Raw genomic sequence first — 9,658 nt, forward strand, 5'->3', positions numbered from 1 at the left:
CATTTTAATAATGTTGATTCTACCAATCCATGAACACGGTATGTTCTTCCATCTGTTTATGTCTTCCTCTATCTCTTTTTTCAACTTCCTGTAGTTTTCTGAGTAGAGGTCTTTTATTTCATTAAATATACTACCACCTGCCGAACCGGTTTGGCTCAGTGGATAGAGCTCGGCCTGCGGACTCAAGGGTCCCAGGTTAGATTCCGGTCAAGGGCATGTACCTGGGTTGCGGGCACATCCCCAGTAGGAGATGTGCAGGAGGCAGCTGATCGATGTTTCTCTCTCATCGATGTTTCTAACTCTCTATCTCTCTCCCTTCCTCTCTGTAAAAAATCAAGAAAATATATATTTTAAAAAAAAATACTACCACCTAACCAGTCCTGGGGGTAGCATGGATTCTCCAGGAAATGGTGCTGTGTATTTTCAATGGTGAGACCATTCTGCAGTACAAGCATTTCCAGAAGGAGAGGCTTGGTCTCAACATGCTACCACTTTGGGGGATGCATTCCAGGTGGTCTCCACCCTCCATAAGTTTGGCCTGTGCAGAGCTGACCCTTGTACCTGAAGTGAGGTGATGGCCCCTGCACTGTGAGGGACAATATACTGTGGGAAGTGAAGTTGAGGGGGCAGAGAGGATGGGTCCTGGGACAGGATTGGTGATAGGGTTTCCTGCCAACATATGGGGGAGTGTCCATTGTGTGTGTGTCCTGTGGCACTGAATGGGGGTCCCAACTGTTTCTCTCTCTCTTTCTCTGTCTCAGTATGTTTCCCTCAGGTTATTGCCCATGTCTACAGTGTGGGTCTGTGTAAACCTGAAAATAAGCCCAGCACCCGAGTGCCCAGCACAGGCTGGGAGTGCTCTGTACCTCTGTGTTTCTGTGCTTGGGTTATTTGTATGTTTCTCTCTGAGTCTGTGCACCCCCACAATGAGCAAGTGCATAGGCAATCTCCGGCGAGGCATTGTAGAGGCACCTTCCTCTGCATCAATATGTTCCTCTTCTCCACCCCCAGGTGAGCCCCTTCTTTCCTTCCAGGCATCTAGTGTCCCTATGGAGGTCCCATCTCAAGTCTCAAGGATGGATTAAGCGTAGGGTCAGTTCAGAGAAGTCCAGGCTGTGGGAAGGTGGGGAGCTGGGGAAGGCTCTGATGACAGACAGGAGGTACAGAGTGTGGATTGGGAACATTTGTGAAGGACACTGGTCTTTTGTGAAGGAGTTGGAGGATCCAGGACCCTTGTGAAGGAATATGAGGATGAGTTCTTGTGAGGGAAAGCTGAGGGGGAAGACTTCTAGGCTCCTAAGTCCACACTGGTAATGAGGAACTGGACATCCCAGGAGAGGGGTGTCTCTTGCTATGTCAAAGCTAGGCTGACAACTAATACAGGAAGGTGCATGGGGCTCCGGAGAGCATCACTCCTGGACTTCTGGGCTCTGGTCATCTATTGGGTGTGCATGGCCCACCCGAAACTGGGGCCAGGAGGGAGAATTAGGACCAGTTTGAAGATTCATCCAGGCACCCTTTAGCACAGGTTCATACACAGAACAAATGGAAAGCACAGGATCACCACTGAATTTAACGTCAGCATTTTCACCATCATCCTCACTGGGAGCACTCACCAGGGCAATGCACAAGATAAGAAGTCTTGGAAGCAGGTACTGACCGATGTTAATTGAAAAGAAAAAAGGATGCTGGGATGCTCACAGTCATGTACCCTTCCCAGTAAATATTCTTAACATGTGGGTCTTCATCTTGACTATAGTAGGGGAATCCAGGCAGCCAGGGATGTTCCCAAAGTCACACTCAGAATTGGTGTTGAGTTTGCTGCCCATGGCATCTTACCATACTCCTTCTTTTTGGAAGTTGATTCCTTTGAATCTTGAAAGAGATGGTTTTGGGCAGCTTGGGTAGAAAATCCATCTAGATGAGGAGAAACGAAACCATCCTGACTTGTTACCATTGTCATTTCCTACCAGTCCCCACTCCTCTCCTTTGCCCTTGCACAGCCCAAAAGAGGTTGGCACCATATGGTCACCTTAATGAGGCCCATCAAGTATATCAGTTTCTGCTGCTGACCCCCTGAGGTTGGCTGCAGCTCTGTGATGTGCTTTAACCAATGAAATGTGGTGGGAGTGAAGCCTGTCACCACTAACAGAAAACTCTGGATCCACTGAGACTGGCCCCCTCGCTGCCCATCTCTGATCATGTCAACAGGTATCTACATGGTGGCTCCTCCTTTATGCCAGTTCCAGGAGAACCAGGGTGGACATGTAGTGTGAACAGGAAAGATGCCTTCTTTGTGCTAAGCCACTAAAGCTTTGGGACTGCAGCAGCTGGCCCATCCCAATGGTTATGAAGTACCAACTCTACTCTCTAGGAGGCAGCAGAGCCTAACATTAGAAGCCTGACCTCTGTTGTTAGAGACCCATGGGTTTGACTTCTAGCCTTGCCTTTTATTTACTCTACAATCAGGCAATCTACCTTGAGTCTCTGACCCTGGATTTCCTCTCTATAAGACAGATGTTTAAACCATATCAGGTTGGGGCGAGGATTAATGCATGTAAAGCATTGAATCCAGGTCCTGGTACCTGTAGTGAACATTCAAACTCTTAGCTCCATAGCTTCACAATGTGTATTGTCTAAAAACATTCTAACAATGTATGGAATGTCAAATTTTTGTCTTTTGTATCTTTTCAAATTTTGTTTTTAAATAAATAGGATACGATTATATATATTCTCTCATAGCTTGCGTTTTCTTGTACTATTTTGATATTTTAATAAAATAAAAAGTCAATCTCAATAGGTTGAGCATGATCCCATTCACAGAAAGGTTTCCAGTTCGACTCCCAGTGATGACACAAGTAAGTGGACACGCAAGCTCAGTCCTCAGTGTGGGGGCTTGCAGAGGCCATCTGACCAGTATTTCTCTCTTACTCTTTCACTTTGTCTCTCTTTAAAAGTCAATTAAAATATTACTCATATAAATCCATTGATATTTGTGGGCTTCAGGACTAATTGCAGTAATACTTTTACCTCAAGGAGCATTTTGAGCTTCACAGAATCTGAAATAATATCTCCAAACAACAGTTTTATACAACATTCCCCTAACCACTGCCACCAGCCACTGAAGCCTAACATTCTCAGTTCCCAGCATTACTCAGGCTGCCAAATAACAATATTCCCAGTTGTCAATGAGTGACTGTGAGAGACGTTAGTTTGACACACAGGGCAGGGGTCCAATGCAAAACAAAGGCAGGTGAACTTTTCCATGGGCAGACTCGGCAGTTTGAGCAAGCCTAATGACAGAAACCAATGGTGCAGAAATAATGAAATGTTTACTGGACTCACAGTGGGAGTCATGGGAAACTAGGGAAGTTCTGCAACAAAAATAGTGAACTGAGGCATAGAAACAGGGAAAGTTCAGGTTCCTTGCTGGGAAATAATAGTAGAGGGAATCAATTAGATGATGAGAAGGATAGATAGAGAGCAGGCTTGTAGCAAATATATACCCCTAGACTAGAAAGCTTCATGGGCTACCTTTTATTGGGGCACCCTCCCCATGCGGAGAGTCTGAATGCTTCAATGAATTTATCACACTTTTGCTGCTATTTTCTGGTCTGTGATTTCATTCTTTGGCTTTGCAAAACAAGGCTGCAGGAAAAATCCCGGCTCACCACTCCTGTTATACACTGGGATCCGAATTCCACCTGCGAAGTTCACACAGTATATTACACAAAAGGCAATGCACCTAATGATGGCTGGGTTTAGCCAATGAAAGCCAGGGGAGAGACATATTATCCAGGTGCACATGGTTAGGGCAAGTTGACAGCTTTGTTCTGTTCACAGAGACAGAGGCTTCCGAGCACCAGGCCTCCCTTAAGTCCAGGCATCAGAGGCAGTGTCACCCTGTTCAGTGGTGTGTGTGAGGCCTGTAAGCACAAACAGGCAGGGAATGGGGCCTCTGTGCCCCCCAGACTCCTGTCTGCTCACTGAGATTGGCTCCGCCTCACCTGATGTAACCCTCCAGCCTGGGGTGTGGGCCCCTCTCAGGTCCTGTAGCCCAGGTCACAGCATCCAGAACAGTGAGTCGATTGTGGATGACAGGGTGTGATGGGGGAGGAGGGTGACAGGCTGCAATGCCACCTTGTAAGGACATGGTAGTGTATCTGAATGAGGAGGATTTGGGAATCCAGGCCTTGTTTTGTGACTAAAGGCAACAAAGAAGATGAGGCAAAGTTTTGCATGAAGAATTGTGCTGTCCTTCTCAGGAAACTGGGTCCATGGATAGTCCTGAACAAAAGAGGGACATTGTGTGAGGTAGAATCATGTCAGAGAATCATGTCAATCACATTAAGATTGCAAGTTTCATCCCAGGTCAGGACAATTACAAGTATCAACCAAAGAAGTTATAAAAATAAAGGAACTAAAAAATTGATGACTCTCCCTCTATATCCCTATTTTTTCTTTTTCTGTAAAATCAATATATACTTTAATCACCCAGTCAGTACACACACTTGTGAACACCAGAGCTGCCCTGGGACCCCGTGGAGACCAGCAGCCAGGGTTCTCATGGGGGCAGAACAGGCAATGATGCTCTATGGGCGGTGCCAGGGCTGTCAGTGTAGCAGGTGAGGGGCCTGGGCTGAGCTGCACCAGCACCCACAGGGGACGATGACACAGTGTGCTCCCTGGACTAAAACCAAATCACCCAGGAGAAGCTCTGGGCATGGACGTACCCCTTGTGGTCTCTGCACCTTCCACCCGGGTGTTGATCCAGGGCTATTTCACCTTCAGGTGGTTGCAGAGCTCAGTTTCCTCTCAGGTGTCAAGGCTGGGAGCAGCGGTGGCAGCTGGGCAGCTGGGTGTGGGCAGAAAAACTCAGGTAGTTCCCAGGGAGAGTTGGTGCTGGGCCGTATGTTTGGCTCTGAGGCCCTGTCTAGTCCTAGTCCAGGCTAGTGACCGCTCTGTTCTTTGGGGCCATGGTTAGTGGGAGATGGAGCAAGCTCTGCTACATGAGTTCTGGGGGGGTCATTTCCTGGGAGTGAGCATGTGCTCCAAGAAAACTAGAGACCCAGGCAGGGCCAACCTAGTCCACACTGTTGAGGTGCCTCAGCCATTGACCTGCCCAGGGAGGGAGAGGAGCTCTCTCTGAGGCTGAGTCCCTGTCTGCCCAGCAGGAGGACTTGCTAGCTGCTGAGCCACCTGGTCCTCTGTTGGATTGGAAGTGTCTTGAAGATTAGAAAGTGAAGGAGATTGTAGATATTTATCAATGTAGGGAGAGAAAATGGCCCTACATTGATATTTATCAATGTAGGGAGAGAAAATGGCCCTTAATGGGTAAACATCCACCCTGGCTGGCCCAGTGTGCCTCAATGCTAAGAGAGTCAACAAGGATAGTTCTCCAGATGTAAATGACAAATACAGAAATTTACAAGGAGACAGTCATGATGGTTCATTTCCACAGAATTTCAAAAAATCTGGCCAAAAGTCACCATAATGGGGCAGGATATGCAATAGATGAAATAATATTTGAGAGAATAAAGAGCCTTACATCTGTCTCAAGAAATCATCTTTAGAAAATCAACTACAACCTCCACATGGTCTCCACCGGATTCTCTAGTTTAAGAAAACTGCCATTTGGCTTCCTGTGTCGCTGGCAGGGATGATTGACATTCGAAACCTCGGTGTCTCCTCATAAGAACAGTTCCTAGTTCACCACAGGTTCATGCACAGAATTAATTAATGGAAACCACCGACTCACCATTGATGTGAATGTCAACATTTTTACCACCTGATGGAGCACTCACCTGGGCAATGCAAAAGATGAGACTTGTAATCAGGGTAGTCTGATGTTTATTTAAAATAACATGGATTCTGGATGTTTGGAGTCCTGTACCTTCCCAATCAACACACCATGTGGGTGTTCACCTCGACCATAGTGGGAAGCCCAGGCAGCCATGGATTTACCAGGGTCACACTCACAAGTGAGTTCTGAGTTTACTGCCAATGACATCTGATCAAACTGATTTTTCTGAGGTTTGCTCCATTGAATCTTGCCAGTGACAATTTAGGGAAGTTCTGGGACAATGTCTACCTGGATGAGGAGATAGGGACCCATCCTGTCCGACTTCCACTGTCATTTCTTACCAATCCCTACTCCTCTCCTTGGCCCTGCACAGTCTTCCAAAGAGGCTAGTATCATGTGGTCAACCTACTTGGCCCATCAAGTTTGTCAGGTTCTGTTGCAGAACCCGGATGTTGGCTGCATCCTCTGATGTGCTGTGATCAATGAAATGTGGAGGGAGTGAAGCTGTTACCTCTGACACAAGAGTCTGGAAGCACTGAGACTAGCATCCCCTCTGTCCATCTCTGATAACACCCAGCAGGTCCTACATAGTGCTTCTCCTTTATTCGCATCCCAGGAGAACCAGGGTGGACAGGTGTTATGAACAAGAAACTTACCTTCTTTAGTGTGAAGCTTTGGGGCTGTCCATTGCCGGCAATAACATCTAGCCTCTCCTAATGGGAACAAAACCCCTATTCTGCTCTCTAGGAGGCAGCAGAGCCTAACATTAGAAGCCAGAGCTCTGTTTTTGGAGACTGCATGGGTTTGACTTCCAGCCCTGCCTTTTATTAACTCCACAATCAGGCAATTTATGTTGAGTGTCTGAACCTGGATTTCCTCCCCATAAAATAGTCGGTTAAACCATCTCAGGTGTGGAGAAGATTAAATGATATAATAACAATGCATATAAAGCATTGAATCCAGGGACTGGCACACGTAGTGAACATTCAGGAACTGTTAGCTCCTCCACTTCATAATGTGTACTGACTGCAGATATTCAGACAATGTAGGAAACATCAACCTGTTGGGCTCTGTATCCTTTCAAATATTACTTTTAAAGTAATAGGACAGGATCATATATATTCTCTCATAGCCTGCATTTTCTCTTAATAATGTCATAGTTTTATATAAAATATAAAAATCTGATGACTTGGAGTGACTCAATTTGTTAAGCAACCTCTTATGCACAGAAACGTTGCCAGTTTGATTCCTGGTAAAGGCACTCAGTAGAGGGGCGTGTGAGCTTGGTGAGGGCTTGCAGAAGGCAGCTGATCAGTATTTTTCTCCATTTCATTTTCTCTCTCTCTAAAATTCAAATAAAAAATTGTAAATATGTAAATATATACATATATATACATAATGAGTAGCCAGATTATTATGACTGTCCAGATTATTATGACCACTCCATCAGTATAATGAAGTGAATTAGTTATGCAAATAATAATTATAATAATAATAAAACCTTGAGAGTATTTGCTTAGGAAGTTTTCAATATTCAGTATTTTTGGAAGTGTCAATGAAGTACTGATTGGGTGGTCATAATAACCTGGCCACTCAGAGTGTGTGTGTGTGTGTGTGTGTGTGTGTGTGTGTGTGTATTTAGATCTGTAGTCTTCAGGAATGAGTAAAATAATACTTTTCACCTCGGGGAGCATTCTGAGCTTCATAGCATCTGAAATAATGTCTCCAAACAAGAGTTCATTTGCAGACAACACTCCCTAGAAACCAGCAACCAGCCATTAAAACCTAAGGTTGTCATTTCCCAGCGCCGATCAGGTGCCCCATAGCCAATATTGCAATGGTCAGCGAGTAATTAGGATCCTAATGCCACCTGTTGGGCCTGCAAAAGTACATTACCCAACAGGCAATGTGCCTAACAATGGCTGATTTAGCCAATGAAAGCCCAGGAGAGGCGCATTATCCAGTGCTCATCGCTTGGCTGTGACTTCCGGGGTCTTTCTCCCAGTGGTCCTTTTGACCTCTTTATTCTGTTACCATAGCCAGAAGCTCCAGCGCTGGGGGTTTAAACTACATTGAGCTTCAGAGGCAGTGTCCCCACTCTGCAAGGTGTGTCTGAAGCTTGCTGAGCAGCCACTGGTGCAACTGAAGCCTCCTTGCTTCCCAGACTCCTCTCTGCTTACAGAGTTCCACTCAGCCTCACGCCATTTACGCTCCAGGCTCTGGTGAGGGAGCCTGTCAGGTCCTGCAGTCCAGGTCACCGTACCCGGAAGAATGAGTCTCAGGTGGGTGACGCACGGTGTGACACAGTGAAAGAGGGAGACAGACTGCAATGCCAGCCAGTAAGGATGTGGTGGGGTGGCTGACCTGGGAGGATTCCAGACCCCAGGTCTGTTTAATGTCAAAAGGCAACAAAGAAGGTGAAGCAGAGTTTGGGGTGAGGAGTTTTTCTTTCATTTTCAGGAAGCTGCTGCCATCGGTGGCTGTGAACAAATGAGGGACATTGTGTGAGGAAGAGTTCTAACCTTTTCTCAAAACTGCTCAGAGGAAGAACCGACTAGAGGAGAGAGGACAGCAGTGAGGGACAGGAAGGAGAAGTCCTGTAAAATACAGCAACCTAGGAAGAGTGTGCACTGAGGACCGAGTCCTGAGGTAATGCCGGCATCTCAAAGTCACCTGACCCTGGGGCTGGGCAGCCCAACTCATGGATCCTGGTGGTGGTTGCCAGGCTCTCAACAGACCTTTAGTTTCCACAGATTCCTGTCGATGCGGAACCACTTAGGGGGACTCGTTTGCGGAGCTTATTTCAGGGCTTCCCACTCTTACGGCTTCTGGGACTGTCCAGCCACTCTCCCAGCCATTGGAGGTGGGGACCTTGAAGAGACACCAATCCTGGAATTCTAAGTCCTGTGTTTGATTATATGAGTAGTTCCTGTTTTTGGCAACTAGTGCAATGGGATATGAGAGGTCTTCCCAGGCATACGTTCTAGAATATGCAAAGGCTTGGAGTAAAGACTGGGTTTGTGGAGGGACTTGCAGGTATCCTTTTTTTAGAAAAAAAGGGGGGGGGAGTGGTAAAATGGATAGGAGTCAGGTCTAGAGGAGCTTTGGGACAACTTGTGAGTCTGTTCTGCAGGTGATGGGAGCAGTGGGAGATTTGAAGCAGTGGAGGCAGGTGATCTGACCCAGGTCTCATTAGACTCCCTTGATTGAAGCATAATGAACTATAGGGTATGAGGGGTGTGGTGGAAAGACGAGGAAGGAAGCAGCTGTGATAGTCTGGGTGAGTATGATGGTAACTGGCCTATGATGGTGCCTGTGGAGGTGAAATAAGCAGTTGGATTCTGGATCAGTGTTTTGGGTGTGGCCACCTGGCGTTTCTAATTTTGAGGATGAGAGAGAGGTAAGAGTCAGGGATGACATGAAGGCTTGCATTTGGCAACTGGAGGTATGGAAGCATCAACTGAGATGTGGATAGATATTCATAGTAGGAAGTGTGATGTTCATTGTGAGTACCAAAACTTTTATTTTTTACCTTTTAGGGTTTAGGATATTTCAGAGAGCAGTTCATGAGTGTCTGCAACTCTGACAAACAGTTCAGGATGAAAATTTCTTTAAAAGGTATCGGGCCCTAACCGGTTTGAATCAGTGGATAGAGCCTCAGCCTGCAGACTGAAGGGCCCCAGGTTAGATTCTGGTCAAGGGCATGTACCATGGTTGCGGTCACATCCCCAGTAGGGGGTGTGCAGGAGGCAGCTGATCGATGTTTCTCTCTCATCAATGGTCTTAACTCTCTATCCCTATCTCTTCCTCTCTGTAAAAAATCGATAAAATATATATTTTTAAAAAATGGTATCA

The sequence above is a fragment of the Myotis lucifugus genome, unplaced genomic scaffold, assembly GCF_000147115.1.
Source record: "Myotis lucifugus unplaced genomic scaffold, Myoluc2.0 scaffold_683, whole genome shotgun sequence".
NCBI lineage: Eukaryota > Metazoa > Chordata > Mammalia > Chiroptera > Vespertilionidae > Myotis > Myotis lucifugus.